Below are 22310 nucleotides of genomic sequence, written 5' to 3' on the forward strand. Positions count from 1 at the left end.
ACTCTGTCACACTATGAATGGAATCACACTTTCAAGAATGCCAATAATAAACTGGGGATGAATTACAATACTGTACTTGATTGTGAAGCTCTCATACACCCAGTTCAAGACTTTAGCCCCAAACCAGCCATTTGGGAACAGTTAGACATAAAAGTGGAACCCTGCTAATAATAAGCCTGCTGCTAATATCACAGCCTGTTTACGGGTGAAGAGATTAGCTTGGACTAATCTCAAGGTATGTATGCCTTTGTATTCTGAAGAGGTTTTAGTTACCTCTTGTGCAGTATTCCCCCCACCCCCACCCCCAAAAAAAAAGAAAGTTGGCAATGAGAAAGAAATATTTTTTTCAGAAACCTATGGAATTCAGTTGTCCATACAAGCATTTTATTTATTTATTGTGGAGATCATGGCCAGCATGGCAATAACCGGCCAACCAGAAGTGTTATAACAGGATGCTGGACTAGATGGGCATTTGGTCTGATCCAGCAGGGTTATTCTTAGATTCTTATGAAATGTGGTGCAAGGGGCTAAAAGGGGAAGGAAAATCATCAAAAATATTGTTTCACCCACTGGTGGGATTGTCTGCAGGATCTCGGTCCCACCCATCTGCAGAAGCCTACTTAGAAATCAAGCCAATGACTAAATAACCAACAGCAAATAAAAAAACCTGATAGTGCGTAAGAGGTAACTAAAAACTTTTCAGAAAACAAAGGCATACAGTAGGCCTAGCAGAACTTCTAGAGCACAAACTAAGTGGAGCAAGTTTAGCAATGTCAATGGGAATGCCTGCAGTGTTCGTATCGGAAACAATATTCCTAAAGATAATCCAAGTTATTTAGAGCTTTAGGGATCCAAACCAGCATCTCCATGTACACCTTTAGGGAATTGTGATTATATAGGAGGAGATCTGCAGACACCTCTTGGTACAATAAACAAATACATCTGAAATAATTACTGGAACAAGATTAATGAATGCGCAGCAGCAATACTTAATGGGAATTTTAATTTCACTACAAAGCAAACAGTTAAGTTTCAAGAGACTAGGAAAAGCACAGCTTTTTATCCTACTCATGCGTCACGACTATATTCCCAAAGTACATGTTTAATCAAACTGAAGCTATTGCATTCTTGAGACTAGCACACAGCAAGTGTTGCTACTAAAATGGTGTTAACTCTGGAAATCAAAACAAAAAGAGTACATCAGTTCTAGAACTCTGTTCGCTTCAGTGTTGGGAACAATATTACACTGTTGTGCATATTAGAGAATAACATGGGGTGGAATTCAAGCTCTGAGTCATTAAAAAAAAATCAGTTTGTGCAAGCTTATCAGATGCAACAATTGCCACTCTTTGTTGTGGGGGTTCTCCTGAATGTCCCAGAGGGGGGAGGAGAGCAAGGAAAGCTCTGTTCACATACAAATGTCCACAAAAGGTCTGGAGGGTGGTAACACAGGAATGGACCTTTTCTGCAGTGGCTCCCTGTTTGTGGAACCTTCTCCCCAGGGGTACTTGCCTGGCACCATAATTATATATCTATAGTCACCAGGCAAAACCTTTCTTTTATAAACAGGTCTATGGCCTTATACCATCTGTGGCCTTTTAGAAGTGGCTGATATGCTTTTAATGTAATTAAATAAAGAAACAAACAAATCCAATAAATAATGATTAATAAAGAAAAGTTGGGTGAATCCCAACTGTATTCATTTTATTCCCAGCAATCTTCTCTCTCCCTCTCCCATTTTTTATTTAAACTTATTTTGGGTGGTGACATGACTGTTGACTCTTTTGTAAGGTTCATCACTAATTTCAATCAATCCACACCCAGAAGCTCTCTCTCATTTTTATTTTTTTAATTTTGGGTGGTGACATGACTGTTGGCTCTTTTGCAATTTTTATTACTAATTTCAGTCAACCTACACCAAAAAGCCTAGATCCATATTCCCATGAGAAAAGCTCTTAATTGGCACACAAGAAAAACTTCTTTTGTAACTGTTTCCGTGAGCAGTTTGCAGTATGGTGTGGGCATCAAAGAAGCGTTATAAACACCGTCATGATAAGATGTTAGCCCAGCATGTGGTGATGAAAGAGTCAACTTTTACATAGATTCCATCATATGAAACAGCAACTGCAGAACTTCATCATGCTGAAGGGAAAGCAGTCTTGTCAAGTAGCTTCATGTTGCACATGAACTGCCAACCTAGCAGTTCGAAAGCACGCCAGTGAAAGTAGATAAAAAGGTACTGCTGTGGTGAGAAGGTACACAGTGTTTCCATGCGCTCTGGTTTCTGTCACGGTGTTCCACTGCACCAGAAGCAATTAAGTCAGGCTTAACACAGTGATGAGTTGGATATGTAACGGATGTGGCAATTTTTTATATCGGACATAAATACCAGCACCCTGAAGCTACGCAAACAGCTATTTGACAGCCACTGGAACTCCTTCAGTAACGGTATACTGTAATCTGATTGCAGTATTTCACCCCAGTGAGCTGTTGAACCACCACATTTCCACTAGCTGCAGATTCTGCATCAGCCTCAAGGGCAGTCCCACATAGAGCATGTTAAAGTAATCCAATCTGGAAGTTACTGGGGGCGGCTGTATCAATATTCTTACACATCTTAATATTCAATAGCACAAAAAAGCCCTTCACCATGGTCACTTGCTCTATCCCTTGGAGAAGAAACCCAAGGCATTCACAAATTCATTGGATTCTACTAGCCTCTGGGGGTGGACCATCCAAATTGTACTCAACAGAAAGCTATTTATTTATTGCCTGCTCTTCACCCTAAGGTCCCAGGGCAGACAATATTAAAAACAGTTTAAAAATTACAGATATGTACTCTCTAAAGAATCATGAACAGAAGTAGCTGCTGCTGAAAATACAGCATTGCATGTTGCTGCTCAACTTAAAACCAGAAAAATATAAACTATGGGGTGCTCAGTGACAATTTTATGCCTGTGTGGGTCAGCATTTCTATTTTTGTCATGTTATCTTTCTTCAATTGTGCTAGACTTCTTGCAACCAGACTTCCACCCGCATCTCCACCCTGTGGACAGCTTTCTTCTTAATATGTTCAAGGACTGCAGCAGCTGGAGCACAATTCTGCAGCTTGCAAATTTCATCAACTTTGCTCCACTCTGTAGCCTCAACAAGCTCAAGAGACGGAAGTGTTGCCTGCAACTGCCTTGTGAGATGTTACCGCATTTCAGAATCATGTTTAAACTTCCCCCCTTTTTTGACTGTTAGAATAGATGCCTGGGAACGTCAACGTCCACCAGTAGGAAGGGAACTCTGACACTGCTGCCAGACTACACTGCTAACATTATGACTGACACAGCAGTGCTTTGGTAAAGAAACAGGACCCTGGTCTGTATTAATCTGTTGCCATTGTTCCCAACCTCAGTGCAGTACAGTGGTACCTCAGATTATGAATTTAATTCGTTCCGGAAGTGCGTTCTTAACCCAAAGTGTTCTTAACCCGAGACGCGCATTCCCTACATAGGCTCCCACAGCCCCTGAAGCAGATTGCATTCGTATACTCAGAACACCTACTTCCGGGTTTGTGGAGTTCATAACCTGAAGCGTTCGTAAGAAGGACTGTTCGTAACCTGAGGTACCACTGTAAAGCAAGAAAGAGGAAGAACTGAAGTAAAAGGAGGGGGAATTAAGTGGGATTAGAGGCAGAAAATGGGGAATGATTAAGCAGCAGCAGCAGGACAAAAAACATTAAGCTGAAAGGTGGGGAGAGAAGAGGGGAAAGAGCTGGGAAGAAAGAAGCTTTGGGGAAATAGATTCCTTACCTTTGCTAGGGATGCACGGTGAGGTTCTGGGCAAGTCAGAGCTCCTTGAAATATAGGTGAAACCTACAGAGCTCAAGATGCAGTACAGATAATACAATTACGTGTCCCGGTAGGCTTGCCTAAATAAAAAAGTCTTTTTGCAGGCATTCAGAGCATAGGTGGTACTGTACTAAAAGGTAAGATCCCTCCCAAGGGCGGAACCAATATTAGATGGCATTTGTATAAGCTTCATATACATTGAAAAACACATTGAATTTGTCTCATAATAAACAGGCCAGTGGAGATCCCTGAGCAAGGATGCAATATGCTGACAGGGTCTCGCTCCTGCTCCAATGGTGTTGCAGCGCTGGAATCCTATTGAAGCTCAAAAGCAGGGTGTGAAAGCAATGTCCATCCATGCTGTTTGCAACTACCATCTGGTACTCAGAACTTGTCTAACTTCAAGTCTACTCCAAATATAGCCTAGTTGGATACAGCTGTTGTATGAAACTTGAAATAATACCTCTTCTTCAACCTAGTCTCTAGCCAGTCTCTGTTTTCCGTACTCCTACCGAATGGAGCCCAAAACTCTCTACATCGGGCACTCCCCTTAAAGGCACACAAGTGTTTTCATTAATTTCTATATCACAACCTTATGTAAGATGTGCACACAAAGAGCTTATTTTTCAGCATGAAAATAGAATCCAGACTTGCAGAGGACAGCTGAGTGATGCAAATAACGTTTCTCAGGCAATAAGCATTCATAATTTACATTATGCCAACAGTGAAGCAACTTTCAAATGTCACACCTTCTCCTATATAATTCTGGACATTAAAAACTGACATACTGCTATGCTGAGCAATATAATAAAGTGTGAGAAACTCTACCTTGCCACTGCTATTATACAGGGATCAGGTGAAGGCAGGTACTGAGGTCTATGCAACTGAAATGAGATATTGAGTTACTGTGGGTGTTGCAGTACAAGAGTGTAAAATGTATGAAACCAAACTACTACCTGTTAGTTTCTACATTGTTTTCATATAGTCTACTAAAAGTTTGCAGGATTCATATAATCTGTAAACTAAAGTAAACCAAGACTCAACTCAGTAGCCAGATGCAGTTAAGCATATGTACATTTAAGCTAACATGAGCAACAGGTTCCTGGTAGACCTGATGAATCATAAGTATAGGCTATCACAGAAACTTATTTTCTATTTTTTTAAAAAAGGCGGTGCAAGCCTCATCATAAGGAAATGCTTCATCCTTGAAGGAAAGGGACAAGTGCCACAGATGCAAAAAGAAAAGCAGATCCCACCAGAAGTCTCTAGGGCATAACATAGTGCGAATCATCATGAATTTGTTTCTTTACTTGCTTGTTCTATTTGTCAGTTGCTCAATAACAATCCGTCTTCAAACCAGCCTTCCTTAAGGTGGTGCCCTCCAAATGTCGTTGGACAACAACTCCCATCATCCCATGGTGGCTGCAACTGATGGGAGCTGATGTTGAACATCTGGAGGGTATCACAATGGGGAAGGCTCCTTTGGGTGATGCTTCAGAATGATTAAAAAATGTTTAAAGCTCATTAAAAACATATAAATAAAGTTCTATACAGGAGCAGCAGCACTATTTATTTATTAAATCAGAGAGGTCTAAAAGGTTTCATCAACACTTTCGTATTTTGATTGTATTGTGTACTGATTAATTCCCCTGAGTCTGACAGCTTTTCTTGTTGTTCCATGGCTGGTGCCTTGGGAAAATTCGATCTTGCCCGCTGAATCAAAGTTCAGCTAAGCAAAGTGTCCCTTCGGATTTTTCACACATCTGATAGAATTCGATTTGGTGGGCAGGATTGAATTTTCGCAAGGCACAACCACAGAACAAGGAGAAAAACTCTCTGACCTAGGGGAATTAACTGGTATGAAATGCAATCAAAATATGGGTCAAGCAAAAAGGTGCATGAACCTTAAATATCAGAAGCCACAGTACAAGGCCTAACAAGTTTCATAGAGTAAATCAGCCACATTGAAACGCAGCATAATACTAGGGAATAAAAACACGATTTAAAAGGCCTGTGAAAATAAATGTGACTTTGCCTGTTACCAAATAAGAAAATATATTGTGGGAGGTATGAATATAGTGCCTAAACTTGCCACAATGCTTCAGAGATATCATTTTTGTTATCTTTACAACAACCCTGTAAAAGAAGGGAAGGCTGAGGCAGAGAGACAGTGACTTGCCTAAAGCCACCTGGAAGCTGAAATGACAATTGAATAGAGGGCCCATCAACCTGCTCTCATAGCAACTATGCTGCTTTGCAGATGAAGAAACTAGTCTTTTGCCATACACACATGTAACTGCTCACCACAGGCATGCCTCTCTTGTGAAATCAGAATTTGATCTGTCGTAAATATAGATAAAAAATTTCCCAGGCAAGCACCTGCTTGATTCTATGTTTCCCTGAAACTCCAAAGTTTGACTGTTGTAACACTGGCAATAAAAGTATTGTGCAAAGAGGCTTCAGACAAGGGAAAGTGTGTGTGCAAGTGTGTACAAGCCATGCCAGCTTTTCCCTCACTTATTCAGAACTGCTCAACCCACAGACCTTTTCCTCAAGCAAGATTCATTTCCCTCCTCTCCCCTCTCATCTCATTTTACACATATGTCTTTCACTTTCAATGGTTTTTTAAAGGGTGCAGATATTCTAAAAGAAATGTACAGTTGCATTTAAAATGAAATTTTGTGCCTCCTTGGTACAGATGCTTTCTGGGTTTGTTGTCTCTCAACCAAGGCTAGTATATTCTTGGAACAGAACAGAATAGGATTTTCTTTGGAATGTTTTTTTCACAAGTCCCAAATCCTCCACTTAGTGCTCAAGTTAATTATTTTCTCTATAATTAAACTGAAAAGAAAAAGGAACCCTGACACCTCTGCAAAGGACAATTAGAACAAGAGCAACAGCAGCCAGAAAATTAGGAGTAAAGAAATCCATTTATTCCTCCTCCCATAATATTCTGCAGAATCTCATTTTATGCACTGCTGAAGTGGAACTCTTTCACCTCCAGCAGAGAGTCACTGGCCCAGTTCACATGTAATGCTAAACCATGGTTTGCCCTATGTGCACAAGCTGTAATGAGCCGAAGCGAAGCCTTGGGATCGTGCACTCCCTGCTCCCATGTGGCCAGGAGAAGGACTTTCCTAAGTTTTGTTTTTACTTTCCACTCATCTTGGTTTATCATGTTATATGAACCAGAGATATTAGTTTAAGACAAACCCTGGTTAGCTGAAAAGGCTAACTGTATAACCCAATGTATGAAGTGGGTTGTTCTAACCCACAATCTCTAGTGCATGCATAAGGACAATCAAAGTTTGGTGAAAAGTGAAAGGAAACTCTGGTGAAGCCTTCCTCCCAGCCACACAGGAAAGGAGAGGGTAGAGCTCCAGATCCCAAGGTTTGCATCAGCTTCTTCCTGCTCATGCACAAAGTACTAAACCACATTTTAGCACAGTGTGTAAACATGGCCACTGCAGAATTCATCTCATTCACATTCCTACTTTTACCACACAGGCATACCATAACTGCGAAACACTGCCCAGGGAGGGGGGGGGAGTGACCCTAATCTCATATAGATACGTAGTTAAATTTTATGGAAAGTAACAAATCCCCAGCAAATGTGTCACACTTAACACTCTTAGTACTTCCATAAGTAAATAAAGAATATGCACTGGATTACGGCTATCCCCTGAGCTTCTGAGCATCTTAATATATATGTTTTACATTGCTATTTTCACATTACTCCTCAAACAAAAGGTTTACATTTTTATTTGAAAAGCCACTTTGTGTTCTATGAAACTCAGCTTTAAGCATTCAAAGGCAAGGGCCAATCAGAGGATTTCTTCCAGCTTTTCCCCAGCATATTTTGGCACAAAAACATCTGAGACTTTTTCTTTTCCTTCCCAGCAATATTTTTCTTAAAGAGGTTGTTATAAATATCCCTGTAAATTTGGCAAACAATTATTCAGTATTCGTCTTCTAAATATGTACATAAATTTGTGGAAGTAGAATGCTTTGCTACCAACTCTAATATTTGATCTTACCAGCCATTTAACTGCCTATGAAAGGACTAATCTTAAAGGGTGCGCCCACATTTTACCAGCAGAAAGACCTCAAAATTTTGGTCATGGCTACAGTATTGAACATGTACTGATGGAGAAAAATACCCAGCAGGTACCCCAGCTGGTTCTGGGGAGATATGGGGTCAAGCAATGACACACTTGCATCGCCAAATAAATGGCCGTGCTCAACCTACATGGCAAAACACAACCACAGATGTCAATTTACACATTTGAGATAACATATTTCATTGATTCATAGGTTTTTTAAACCACCCCAAAGACTTGGTTGGTGGATGGTCATCAAAATGTCACCAATGAATAAATGAACTGCTTCTCCTTTGTCCGCCGAAAATTATCACTGCTAAATAGTATGCTTCCTTTGTGAAAGCCACATTTACATTGCAATTCGAACTCCCTATCCACTACTGCATTGCTTTAACCCACTGCAACTACCAGTCATGTCACAGTGGTGTCTCTGGTGCCCTTGTTGTTTGCTTCCCCTGCCCTCCATCTTGCATGAATGAGACCTACTGACTACTGGCTCATAGGCAGCTCTGCCAGAAAAAAGTCTGTGGGCTCTTCTAACTTGTACGTTGTGTGGGGAAAGTTCTGCAACACCATTCTGGCATTCCACTCCTTGCTATGTGATGCTTGCTGCCTTCCACACATGGCTAAAGTAGAGGTTTCATTAGCAAGCATTATTGTGATTCTGTTCTTGTGCTTTTGACTTCACTGCTTGGGGAGAGTGTACGTTTCTCGGCAACATTGCGTTAGCGCAGTGCTGGCAGATCAGCCGCCCAGAATAGCAAGACCATCGGATCAGCCTCTTGGAAGAACTTTGGCTAACTTAATGGCAGGTACTAAATTATGAATCTGGAGAAGAGGAGAAAGCGATTTAAAAGATTGATATAGAAAGCACGCTGTTGCCGTCATCACCTCATATACTAAATGTAAGTTCTGAAATGGAAAAAAATAAAGAATAAGAGTTAATTGCAGCATTGGAAGAAACCATCCCCAAACTACTTGGAAGATTTATAAAAGCATGTATACAAGCAACTGCTGTCATTAATATGGTTAGATTATGCATGCTATAAGCGAGACCGCAGCAAAATGTTGTAGAACGGAGTGCGCCTATTCAGGGTTCCTTGCAGCCATACCCATTTCCATGATACTCCCTTCCACACCTCCTGGTCCCATCCCTGCTAGCAATAATCAGTCTGCATCGCAGGCTCACTAGGTGGTAGCTGTTTCCCCCTGAGGATTTCTTGTACATTTCAAACCTGACATTTCCCTCAAAGCTGCTGATACCCTCATCATGTCTGTGAATGGCAATGTTTTAGCTACATAGGGCCCATGCTTGGAGAACAGATTTCCTATTAGTATCTAGGGTTGATCCAATTCTGTATATTTGAAGTAAATAAAGAAAATGGAAACAATGCCAGGAAAAAGAAATTAAGAATGGGGGGGGGGACACACACTTGATCCAGTCCTTACAACCTGCTGGGGATAACGGCAGCAAATATTAGAAGGCCAGCAATATGAGGAAACATCCGTTTAATCAACAGAAATATATTACTGGCTAAGGGATTACATGGGGGGGGGGATGGACAAAAGCAGTAAGTTTCAGTGACTAATTCTGATCAAACTATTTCTATTTAAGTCAATGATTACCAAACTCCCCTCCCCCCAAAAAATAAATCAGGGCAAACTTAAAAAAAAGGGGGGGGGGAGAAATCAGATTTAACATTTTTAAAATCACCTGGTTAAGAATAAGTTTGAATACAGATATGTAAAACCTACCTATATTTATAGGTTGCTTTGAAATGACTTAATGACGACCTAGAAAACACACTAAGTTAAAGGTTCCAGGCTACACCTTGTTGAAGTTAAGCCAGCCGGGGTGTGATCATTGCCTGGATGGGTGGTCATCTAAGATCCACGTGTAGACCACCTTGGGTTTTTTAAAAACTGCTTTTCTGCAAATAAGGAATCATGGGGAAAGAATCTGTTTTTCAGATCAAGCATCATCAATATGACACAATACGTAACCATCCATTTTATTTTCTGGTGTGAATGTTGTTGTTTACGTAGCCAAAAAGGAACAACCTGTGTATAAAAGGGATCAACAGAAGCATTATTTTTTTAAAAAAAGAACAACTGGATTTTTCTTGGAGTAGAGGGGAAGAAACACAACAAGTAATTCTTAAACCCCAGTAATGAGCCCTGTCAACCTTGCTGTTATTTTACATGTGAATAGTCCAAGTCAGTTTTCTTTAATTACTGAAGGCAATTCCTAGGCTGCTCAGAAATGCCCTTCTGAACAGCGTATATCCCTTCCTTCTATCCAAGCAGCCCCATAAGAGAACCACAGGTTGTAGGTTCAATTCCGGTATGGGACAACTGTATATTCCTGCATTGCAGGGGACTGGACTAGATGATTCTCAAGATCCCTTCCAACTCTATAACTCTATGATTCTACTGTTCCTGGAACCACATTCCAGGTAGATGAAGGGCACAGAGCAAGAGCCAGAGATGTAGATTGTTAGCATAAGGTCAAACATTGCAGATCGGTCAACACACACTCCTGGGCCAAACTAAGCCTCTTAACAGAATGATGTACATGATGTACGTGCACGCTCTCTCTCACACACATACACAAACACACATACACAGCCAACCTCAAGGTGAAAGAAGGGTGTTTATCTCCAAATAATGAGGCTCCAGTCACCCCACTCACCCCTGCTCCCTTCTCGAAAGCGGCTCTCAAAAAAAAAAAAAAAGCCTAGTTGCAGGCCAGTATTGTATTTTGCATTTGAAAATGACTGTGATGTTTGGTGGAAAGAAGTGTAAACAAAAGACAAAAACTCCACAATCATCATTCTCGGTGTAGATAAGTAAGTAACGCAATGGGGATGCACACAGCAGGTGCTGTATTGTACTGATGCAAGCTGGCAGACCTTCTCTGTGAAAGACTAGAGGAAAGAATGACACCATCACAGGCCCTAGACAACCATGACAAGGGTATCCCTGGCAACGACACAAGCCAGTAGCATTACCTCAAGTTAAGACTAAAGATTCTTTGGGACCCACCCCGCAAACAAACCGTTATTGACTTTCTTTCTAAACATCCACACAGTCTGCAACATTTCTCTCTCCACCGCCACCCCAGAGAACACATGCTTTCCACCGCTTCCATAAACTAGTTAGCATCTAAGGCTAACATTTTTAGGGTTTTAACTCTGGCAGATAGATTGCTTTGTGACTTTAGCTGGTCTTATTGCTACGTTTGTTCTGATGATTTATGGCTGTTTCACGAAGTTTCATAGAATCTGTAGCTTGAACCCTGCCATGGGAATCCATCACAATGAAGGGTGAGTTATAAACGTTCTCAATAAAATAAACAAATGAATAAGTCTGCTGGTGGGTGTTTGTTTTCAAGTATCAATTTAACACTTGTAGGAGAGAGGATGGAAGAAATATATGGTGACTTTTTGGGATGGGGAGGGGGGTTAAAACACCACTCCAAAATATGCTGGTATTGCAAGAGCTCTTATGCTGCTTGGCAAGGACATGTAATCAAATTGAGTTGGCAGGGCTGGTGCAGGACAATGGATCACTCAAGTGTTGCATATATATTATAAAGCGAGAGGTATTGACCTGCATCACTGCACCTTGTGATCTGGTTGTAATATTCCATCCTGCCTCACTGTTGTTCGGTAACGGAACCTTTTTTCCCCTGCATGGAGGTCTCAGCGTTCTTTATCCAGTGGCTTTTGTAATTGGTAAATAATGTATTCTGGAAGATTCATGAAGAAACGAAATGCGAAATCAGGAGGATGGGAACAAAATGAGAATGAATTGGCTCTGCTTGTCACTGGTTCTGGCTCCACCTGCTGCTACCTTCCCTGCCTTTTGCCCTATTTGTCTCAATGGGCATCAGCCACCAGCGCTCATTGCACTGTTAGGAGGTTGAATGAAGAGCAAAAAAAAATAAAAAAAAATCCTTCACATCACCAAAGTCTTGATTCCTTCAGAGGGTAGAATCCAATTGCTGCCCTAGCACTTTAAGAAGGGCTTCTGATCCAACAACTGCCTGGGAAGGAGGAGGTGATTTCTGCCTATACCACTCCCCCTCCACCCGCTAAAGCCTTCCACACCACCTGCCCCCTTGTTCTGAAAGGTTTTCCCATCTCTCTGGAGCCAATTTTCAAAGGCTGCTGAGACAGCGGGGGGGGGGGGGAGCAGGGCAGGGAATCAGCAGAAATTACCTCCCCTCTTATTTTGTTTGTGGAGGCATCCACTGGATCTGAACTCTTCCCATAAACTTAAGAACACCAACAGGATTCCACCCATATTCTGCAGCGTGAAATTGACTGAGATCCACTCTCACAAGCATTTCCAGTGAGGGAAATGCCTTGCAAAGGGACAGATTTACAGATATCCAATAAATTGCTACCAACGAAAAGCTCAAATTATTAGCATATCAAGCAACCCTGACAGTCTACCCCTATTGATAAATGGCACCATTCAAACTTAAATAAAATGATTCGCTAGCCAAACATGTGACAGAAATGTTGGTTTTCTTTATCACACTTTTTTACCTCTACCAGGCAATGAGATTTAAAATGCTACACTTGATTAATCAGTAGAAACTACTCAGGCTCTTTTCAAGCATGAATTTAATGCTCACAAAAGCAAAAGATTAGGTCTGACTGGAGCCAGGACTGCCAGGATATTGCAGGTATTCTGCAAATAAAGCTTTAGTCCTTTTACCCTTCTAGCGCCAGAACAAAACAGGGTCTATCAACAGCAATTCTTCAGTGAACTTTAGGAGATTTGCGACACAATCTTGGACATGTCTACTTGGAAGTGAGGTTCCACTTAATTCAACAAGGCATACTCTCAGGAAACCGCGTAAAACAGTAACAATCCTATACACATTACCGTATTTTTCGCACCATAGGATGCAGTTTTCCGTCTTAAAAACTAAGGAGGAAAGTCTGTGCGTCCTATGGAGCGAATGCGGGGGGGGGGGGGGCAGGCAGGAAAAGCCCCCAAGAGCCACACACAAGCTTCGTGCGGCTCTTGCGGGCTTTTCCCCAGGAGGGAGAAGGGACTGACGCGGCCAGTCAGTCCCTTCTCCCTCGTCTAGAAAAACCTTGCACAATCTCTCCAGCTGGGGGGAGGCTGCGCAAGGCTAAAGAGGAAGCCAGGGCAGCGAACGCGATCCATCCCACTCACTGCCCGGGCTTCCTCTTTAGCCTTGCGCACCTCTCCAGCCACGGGAGGAAGCCAGGGCAGCGAGCGCGATCCATCCTGCTCGCTGCCCGGGCTTCCTCTTTAGCCTTGCGCGCCTCTCCAGCCGCGGGAGGCTGAGCAAGGATAAAGAGGAAGCCAGGGCAGCGAGCGCGATCCAAAAGCCTCCAGTGGTGGAGACCCCCAACACCTTCCGAGGTCATAGAATTGCAGGGTTGAAAGGGAACCCCAGGAGTCATCTAGTCCAGCCCCGGTGGACAGCGGGCACGATCAATCCTGTTGCGCAAGGTTAAAGATACTGCTCAAGGCTAAAGAGGAAGCCAAGGCAGTGAGCGAGATGGATCGCGCTCGCTGCCTTGTCTTCTTCTTTAGCTGCGCTGGAGAGGTTAAGCTCCTGGCTGGAGAGGTTGCACGGCTATGGATCCCGCTCGCTGTCTTGGCTTCTTTGCTCTTGGGGGCTGGGGGGGGGGGAACCCAGGCTTCACCGGCAGCCCCGAGAAGCTCTGGGAGAAGCGGACAGGCTGCGTGCAGCCTGTCCCTTGCTCTTTGGGGCTGGGAGGGGGAATAATATTTTTTCCCTTGATTTCCCCCTCTAAAAACTAGGTGCGTCCTGTGGTCCAGTGCGTCCAATAGAGCGAAAAATACGGTAATCTAGAAGCAAGTCTCACTGAATTTTGAATAGACATGGAAACCAAGGAATAACTAAGTAGACTATGGGGAGGCGGAAGAGAGAGTATGAACATGTGTCTCCTTTGGAATGGTGTGTCTGATAAATTATAAATAGAAAAGTGGTACAAAACCAATATAGAATACAATAATCAGTGCCGCCAAGTAAATCCTCCAATTCAAATTTCACTCAAACCTACAGAAATTGCACCAAAGGGGGAATCTGATGGATTGAGCCCCACAGCCAGTGGCGTAGCGTGGGGGGTGCCAGGTGTGCCGACCGCACCGGGCGCAACATCTGGGGGGGGGCGAGAGTCCAGAGGGAAGGGACAAGTTCCTTCCTCCGCCGGGCTCCCCGCCGCCACCGCCAGCCTTGCGCCCTAGCGCGCGCGCCCCCCGCCGTCGCTGTGGCTGCGCTCCACTCACTGCTCGCAGGAGGAGCAGCCGCTGCAGCAGCGCCGACGCCGCCACCGACGCCTGGCCGGGCACGGGCAGCCTCTGCACCCTGCCGCCGCCGCCATCCCCTCGGCCCAGCCACAGGCGGCGGCTGCTTCTGCCTCCATCCTCCTCCGGGCAAGCAGCGTTGTTTGCGCAGCAGCGCCAGCGGAAACTCGCAGGTTAGGGGTTGGGGGGCGCAAATTACTTGCCTTGCCCCGGGTTAGGGGGCGCAAATTACTTGCGTTGCCCCGGGTGCTGACAACTCACGCTACGCCGCTGCCCACAGCAACTTAGTTTTCCCACCTAACTTCATCTGAGGTGGCTTGCAATGACATCATGACAACATTAAAAGGAATACCGTAATAAAGATACAAATTATACTACCTCATATTATAAAGAACAGTGATCGCAGCAATTATTTGGTTTGATTTGGAATGGATTTGGTTCAGATTTTATTATTTAGTTTGAATTGTATGTGTCATTACCACCTTAAAAGCAACAGAGGCCAGCTGAATATTTTTTTTGCCCCAATTAATTGGGAAGCATCTTCTTAATCAAGTGTTTTAGTAAATTAATATGATTGGCATATATACTGTACTTTTCCATGTATAAGATGAGGCGTTATTTTACTAGAAATTTATATTAAAAATAGGGGTTCGTCTTATACACGGATAGTGCATAGGGGTGACATGGGACTGGTTGCTGCCACGAACTGGAGATTGTCAGTGGCTATTTGGGGTGTTATTTGTGGCTGCGGCAAGGGCTGGTTTTGATTGGCTACTGCTGCGGTAATAGGGCAGGCAATGGGCGGCTTAAAAAGCTCAACAACTCTGGGCCACCCCCCAAAAGAAGCTCAACAACTCTGGGCAATCCTCCCCCAAAAAAGCTCAATAACTCTGGGCTGTTTCGATTGCAAGCAGAAAGTTCAACTTTATGAGCTACTGAGATTTTATTAGTTATATTCTCACCTCCAAATTTGTCTGTAGGCCATTTGAAAATCACAAGACAGAATCCAGTCTGCCAATTATCAAAGTAATTATCTGGGAACTCCTCCTTGTCTTACCTTAGGTATTCATACACCTATGGAAAGCATGAGTCAATAACCGTATTTCAAAATGGGTAATCACAGATGTGAAATAAGATTCCTTGTGATGCATCATACAAAATTTCATCATAGCAACAGAGACAGGCAACCTCAAAATGCATTTCCAACTCCTTTCCCCCCACTTTTACAGTCTACATGCCTAACCATTTCTGTTAAGTGCTCCATTTAAGTTATTGGTATGCAACTTGTGTACATATCTGCACACACAGGGTTTGCACTCTACCAACTCTAATACTTTCCTATTGCTCCCTCAGTAAAATATGCGGAGAATCATGCACATTTGCCATTCTATCCCATGGATAGCCTGTATATTTTTCAGATTAAAAAGTTCCTAGCTGCCACCCACACATTTTCACCCATCAGCTCAAAGATTATTATTAATGTCTATAAAGGCAGGAATAAGGGTGGGGTATAAATAAATAACCACAAGGAGTGCAATCCAGGCAAAAAATAAATTCCTTCTATTTCAAAGGAGGAGAATTAAAGTACGTGCTAGTTCCCTCAGCAAAATCAAAAGGACACTGAACTTCTGGTTTATTGCACCCTACAATGTTTAAATTCCAGAGATTCAAACTGGATTGTAAAAAATCAGTAAATCCACTATCAACATGCACAACAAACCACTTAGGCCAGGCTTCCTCAACCTCAGCCCTCCAGATGTTTTGAGACTACAATTCCCATCATCCCTGACCACTGGTCCTGCTACTGGATCACTGACCACTGGATCATGGGAGTTGTAGGCCAAAAACATCTGGAGGGCCAAGGTTGAGGAAGCCTGGCCTAAATTAAAATCTATATTATGTCCCATATCTATTGCCCAGTGTATCATAGAGGCATAGAGGCTCTGACAAGCTCGTCTTTTGTTTCCCAATCTAATAACAGATTGTACATTTTAGACAAAAGCTTTTCTTTGTTTTGTAGAAGTTCTTTTTCAAATTGTGAGCTGTGGTCCGAAAAACCATTTTTCCTGTCTATTTTAATCATTTCATGTAACTGGTGATATTGTAACCAACCCATAACATGGCTCCTTACATTTTCCACTGATTTCAGTTTAGGTTCCCCCTCTGTAAAATGCAGCAATTCCCTGTAAAAAAGAGAGAGAGAGAGAAAGCCCTGTTCTCATCTTGCCTGCCTGGATAGCAGGGCCTCTTCCGCTAGACTTTAAGGCATGTGATGGCTCTTTCAGTACCAAAAGCGACATCTATCATCTAAAGGAAAAGTAATAACCTCCAATACTTTAAAGAAACAATAGGGACAGTTATTCTACAAATAGCCAAGGGTCCATTAGCAAAGCAGTTACTGTTAAACCTACTTCATCACAATCCTGCTCTCCCCAACACATCCTTCTGAGCACTGGCCACCCTCTCTCCGGCTCCTCCTGATGCCAGTGTCTGATCTGATGATCTGTTCTGATGTCACAGAGGAGTTTTACAGGCAGGAGTGTCACAGACTCACTTTGCCATTGGTTTAGCTCTAATTTCACAGAAAAAGACCAGGGAGCTGGGTCATTAAGCAGGACTTCGGAAAACTTAAAAATGTGTATCAAACACTCCTTAAGCAACTTTTCCTAAATGTAACCACTTCATCCTTGTACACACGCTGTGGGCTTTTAAGAATCAATGCCTCGCAGAAGTTGCAGAACAGTCAAGTGGTTTTGGAGACCATGAAAATAACCATCATGTCCTATAACAAGACACAAATAATCACATTTTCCTATGTATCTAGCATATCAAGGTCTACAATATCGAAGTTTTTCGAATATGGTACATTCTTGGCTAGCTGCGGCACTGAATTCTACAGTAAGATTTGACAACATTATATACCACCTAAATAGAAAATGTCGAGAATGTTCCTGTAATAGGTAGAAATTAAAAACCTATCAACTATTCCTAAGAGCAGAGGTAAATATGTACATCAATTATTCAAGAGTTATGATATATTGCTAAATGATAACTATTAAGGCAGTGTCACCCAATGCTTATTAAAAGTTGGTTGCATTTTGGTATTGTGCACTAGGGACATTGTCCAAAGCTCTGCAGCTCATGAAAAACAAAAGCATTGGAATCTAAGTGATAATGAAATGAAATAATAAAAAAAGAAACATTAATGCATTATATATACATGAAAGCATATATATGAGTATATGTCCATAAAACAGAAAATTATAAAATGCAAGCTGTAGCTACTGGAAGAAATTTTTTTTATTTTGACTATGGCAGACCAACACGGCTACCTATCTACTACTAGACTAGAACAGTGAGATTTCATATGGAAGATCAAACTTGGAGAGCTTTTTTTGTAGAGTCACATACCTGCTAGGAGGAAAAACTAAATTCTGCTAGAAGAAAAACTAATTGGGGTGTAAGACTTTCAAATTTAATTTGTGTGGCTTTATGACCATAAAACTTGTCTCCCCTCCATATTATTCTCACGAGAAATCTCTTTTCCGGAAACTGTGGCGATAATCATGGAAGAAAGAAAGTGAGCAGGGGGCTGTTAACCCAAAAGTGAGGTTCATTTGTTAAATTAGAACAAATGGAACACAAATTCTACCAAACATTATTAACAAGGAAGGGCAAGAATACAGACGGTCACCCACACTTGTCCAAGTACCCTGAACTGCACCCACGGAAACTCATCCAATGGCATCTGACCAGACTGCTCTGTAGACACCCCAAGAGACTGACCTACCATGACAGTAGAGTCTGCATCTCTATGGATACAAGTGATTTTATCCTAAAAATGTCTAGCAAATAGACAACAGGCTATTGAGAGCTCTGCCTTTCTTTGGGCCAGGATATAAACCACCACACCACACTACACTCCACATTGCTCTGCTGCACACCAAGTCAAGGACTAACTTGCAGCACAGAAATTACCCTTCTTTGCTGACTTCACTGCCACAGAGTAGGCTAGATAATCCACACATATCTGTGTTCAGTTGTATTCATTTGGAGTCTTTATCCGGTTGCATTCTAGCAGTCTTCCAGCCTGCTTCATCAGCCTCCGCTCCAGGGTATGCCACTTTCGCTTCAACATGGTTTTGTCACAAGTGTCTAGCACAAAAGCCAGATAATGGTGGAATTGGCACTACCACAGATGCCACATAATACCCGTTCTTGCTGCGGCAGACAGCACCATTTTTGCATGTTCTTTTTTTGTTAACACAGAGTGGGATTCAACCACGTTGTTGTTGCACAGAACAAGGTCTGCTCACACAACAGGACTCCCCCCGTACTCCCTAAATCTGCTTTGGAGGGTTGAGAGAAAACCCATAGCAGGTTTAGGGTGTGCATGGAGTAAGAATTGCGTGGGGGAAGTCTCATTGCGCAAGTGGACCTCACAGAATTCCACCCACAGCAACTATGTAGATGGTTGCATGGAGAATGACAACTACTGGGTGTGTTTTTAGCGTTTCTCATTTTCTGGTTGCGACAGAAGTTTAAAAGCTCCACTAAATTAATAATGCATCAAACAGAGGGTTTGACTCTACCTTATCAGTGGTAACAGTCTACCTAAAACAAAGATAGTCAGTGTTATGCCATCCAAATGTTTAAGAATACAACTCCCATCAGCCCCAGTCACTATGACTAATAACCAGGGATAATGGGAGTTGTAGTCCAAAAAATCAGGGATGAAGAATCTTATGCTCTCCAACTCCCATCAGCCACAGCCAACAAGGCCAATGGTCAGGGATTGTGGGAAATGTAGTTCAACAACTTATGGAAGGCCACAAATTTCCCTATGTCAGGTCCTCTATGTAGTTGATCTGCCATATTCAAAGGAAGAGGAACGTGGATAGATAAGAGACAAATAGATGATAGATAGGTTGTGTGTATATATAGATACATAGATATATACACACACACATACACTTACCAATTAGGCTAAACTTACATGAGAGCTTTATATTCAGACTTGCTTCAGAAGCAATATTTTTCTCTATACAAATAAGGACATATTTAAAGCAGTGAGAGAATTTATTCTGTTACACTCCATAGATCCCATGGTTACATATTACTATTATACCACACATCTGCACCCAATGTTTGGTTTAAAAAACAACAACTCACTGTGACTTGCCACAATAATTCAGATACCTAGTTCATCTCAGGGTAATCTGGTCAGCAGTATGGGCTCACAGACGAGATATCTGGTGTGTGCTGCAGCAACTATCTAATCTACATACAGTGGAAAACTCACATTTCACTTTACATGCTGTAACATTTTACCTATGAAGCCACAGAGCCTTCTCTGTGGTGACACCCCCACCCCCGGGTGGAATGCCCCTCCCAGGCAGGCTCACCTTGCACCAACTTTGCCAACCTTCTGCCATCAGGCAAATATGTTTTGATTCTCCAGGGCATTTTATCAGTGCTAACTGTCTTGCTTTCAGTGTTCATCCTTACGTGGGTGGGATGGTTATTTTATTTTTAAGTATGGTGGTATTTTTTGTAGATGAACACTTTTAACACATTTATTTCATTTTAATTGCGTTTTATTGTATTGCAAATCACTTTGGGGTTCCGTCTGTGAAACACAAATTGATTAAATCTAATCTGATCAGAGAGAACAATGTTCTCATACTAAAAGTAGAATGGCAAGTACTCATACCTTAATTTTAAGGCCCTTGCCCTTTAACAGACCAGTGTCTACTGATTCATTTAAAAGCACAGACTGAGCAAAATTAATAGCAAAAACCTCTTAATTCTCTCAAAACTCTCAGGGACAAGATATCTGAGTAGGACGGGCCCTCAGGAAGCATCTCTTGCATCTCAAACACATGAAATCGAGACAGTCTGGCGGAAAGGATATAGTCTTTTCCAGTTTCTGTCACTAAGAATTCCGACTGAATTGTTAATTGCCTGTTAACAATTCCTATACAGTACAATCCCAGCCCACAAATATAAAGGCTAAAGAGAAAGTAATGAGTCTAAAAAGAGTTCACCCCACGATATGGAAGCCCCTCCTTTTCTTGCAACACCACAGATATCCAAGCAAAGCGGCAACGTACAAGCCCAGAAAGCATACCTCCAATTTCACAATCCTTCGGAGAAGCAGATGGGGGCCTGAAGCACAACCGTAGGGAAGGGTGTGTGTAAAGAGACAAGGGCTGCTTCAGCATCGCAAGGCTAACGCCTGGTGTGTTTTTAAAAAAAACCCGAAGAGAAACTCAGCCAAAAAGTAAAAAACACACACATACACACTGAAGAAATCCGGCAGACATAGCTCTCCCCTCACTACCACAGCACGGAAGCAATTAGGGGAACGGAGGAAATTAAGGGAGGAGGGGACGCTACTACCCGTACCATCCAGCGGTCTGAAGGCAGCGGCTCGCACAATGCAGAGGGGCGAGGGCGAGGGGGGAAAGGAGACTATTCCATTAAGGTTCCCCGGGGGAGGGAACGGGGTGCAGGAAGAAGTTGGCAGCCGGAGAACGAGGCTTGCGAGGGGGAGGGAGGCGCCCGAGGAAGGACTGCAGCAAGGAGAGGGCTGCGTGGAGGGGCTGGGAAGGAATAAAGGAGGAAGGCGGGGAGAGGGGGGGCGGGCAAGCAGGCTGAGCCCAGCGGAACCACCTGCGAAGAAGGGCAAGCCGGGGCCGGCGCTGTGCCAGGGGAGAAAGGGTCTCTCCTCATGGGAAAGGGAGGAAAGAAACCCGATCTGCCGGCAGCTGCACGAACCCGCCTGCACCACCCGATCCCTTGCCGGAGCAGCACAAACCTGCAGCTGCAGCAGCAGCAGCCGACGCCGTCTCGCCTCCTTCCTCCTTTCCTTGCCCCGCGGCTGCCCTGGCCCAGCTCCGACCCAAGAGCCGCGGCCACCTCCGCCGCCGCCTTCCCCCGAGGAGGAGGAGGAGCACCGCCGCCACCTCTTTCCCTCAGCGCCGGCTACCGCAATTGGGGCCGCCGCCTCTGGTACTGCGGCGGCGCTTCGGAGGGCTGCTCCGAGGAGGAGGCGGGCGGGAAGCCTGGGGTCGCGGCGGCGCCGGGCTCCGGTGCGGAGAGCCGAGGGCATGGAGTGCGGCAGACCCAGCTGCCTCTGTGTGTGTGTGTGTGTGTGTGTGTGTGTGTGTGTGTGTGAGAGAGAGAGAGAGAGAGAGAGAGATGTGGGGTGTGTGTGTGCGGTTGTGTGCTCCCAGCAGCCGCTACTTCCTGTGCAGCGACAGTTCAGTTCCTCCCGGGCCACCGGGGGCAGGAGAGTTGGGTTGGAAGCGAGAGGAGGAGGTGGAGGAGGGCGCCGCCGCTGCAGAGGACGCCTTGGCTCCTAGGCAGCCGGGTTCCTGCATTTGCAAGCTCGCCTGCAAGGGAACCCGCGCTTGCATCAAGGCCGGTCCTCCCGGGCGGCGGGAGGCATTGTTCCCTGACGACGACGCCTCCTCTCCATCCCTCCCCACTTTCCAGACGCGCACGCCTATCCAGAAGTACCGCGGAGCTGGAGAGCCGTGGCCTCCGCAGTTCTAGCCCGAGTCCCGTTCACTGGGGTGGGGCGAGGAGGAGGAGGAGGAACAACGCCCGCAGGCCGCTCCATCTCGCCGCGGCAGCGGACCCTCCTCCGCCTGCTTCTTCTCAGGCTTATGGGGGGCAAAGAATGGTGGGGAGAGAGAGGCAAGAGTCGCGTCACGGATGCAAGATTTCATCCTCGGACGTCGTAGGCTGTTTCAAATGACTTCCACGCTGCAACCCGCGCGCCCCAGCAGTTGCCATCATCCCGTAATGCAGATTCAACTCCCAACGACCTTAAGTGTTTGTGTGCAAGAGGGTTCCCCCCACCGAGGATGAAGCGTCCTAAATGGGCATTATCGCATGCAGTTTAAAATAGGCCCTTCAGTCGTTCAAAACGGACTTGTGGAGTGGCGCTTCGGTGTTGCCACGCTTAGCCTCCGCATGTTCACTACTGCCATTTGAACAGGAGCACACACTGAGTGGGACACGCCTGCAGTGGGGGTAGCAT

At 44.0% G+C, this 22310-nt stretch overlaps 1 protein-coding gene across 6 annotated transcripts in view; it reads right to left on the reverse strand.

Moving 5' to 3' along the window:
• AGPAT3 (1-acylglycerol-3-phosphate O-acyltransferase 3) overlaps nt 1-21724 on the reverse strand; it is a 70384-nt gene extending 48660 nt beyond the window's left edge. The window contains exons 1-2 of one of the 6 annotated variants that reach the window (XM_081197225.1): nt 16672-16749; nt 11566-11690 (exon numbers count right to left, since the gene is read on the reverse strand). The gene's annotated coding sequence lies outside the window, so the exon portion shown is untranslated. Of the gene's footprint in view, nt 1-11551; nt 11691-16671; nt 16800-20390; nt 20486-20668; nt 20817-21080 lie in introns of those variants that run through there. The other 5 variants (XM_081197223.1, XM_081197224.1, XM_081197227.1 and 2 more) reach the window with 5 other exon arrangements.
• Between the last annotated feature and the right edge of the window lie 586 nt (nt 21725-22310).

Source organism: Podarcis bocagei (assembly GCF_964188305.1).
Source record: "Podarcis bocagei genome assembly, chromosome: 6".
In the NCBI taxonomy this organism is placed as follows: domain Eukaryota; kingdom Metazoa; phylum Chordata; class Lepidosauria; order Squamata; family Lacertidae; genus Podarcis; species Podarcis bocagei.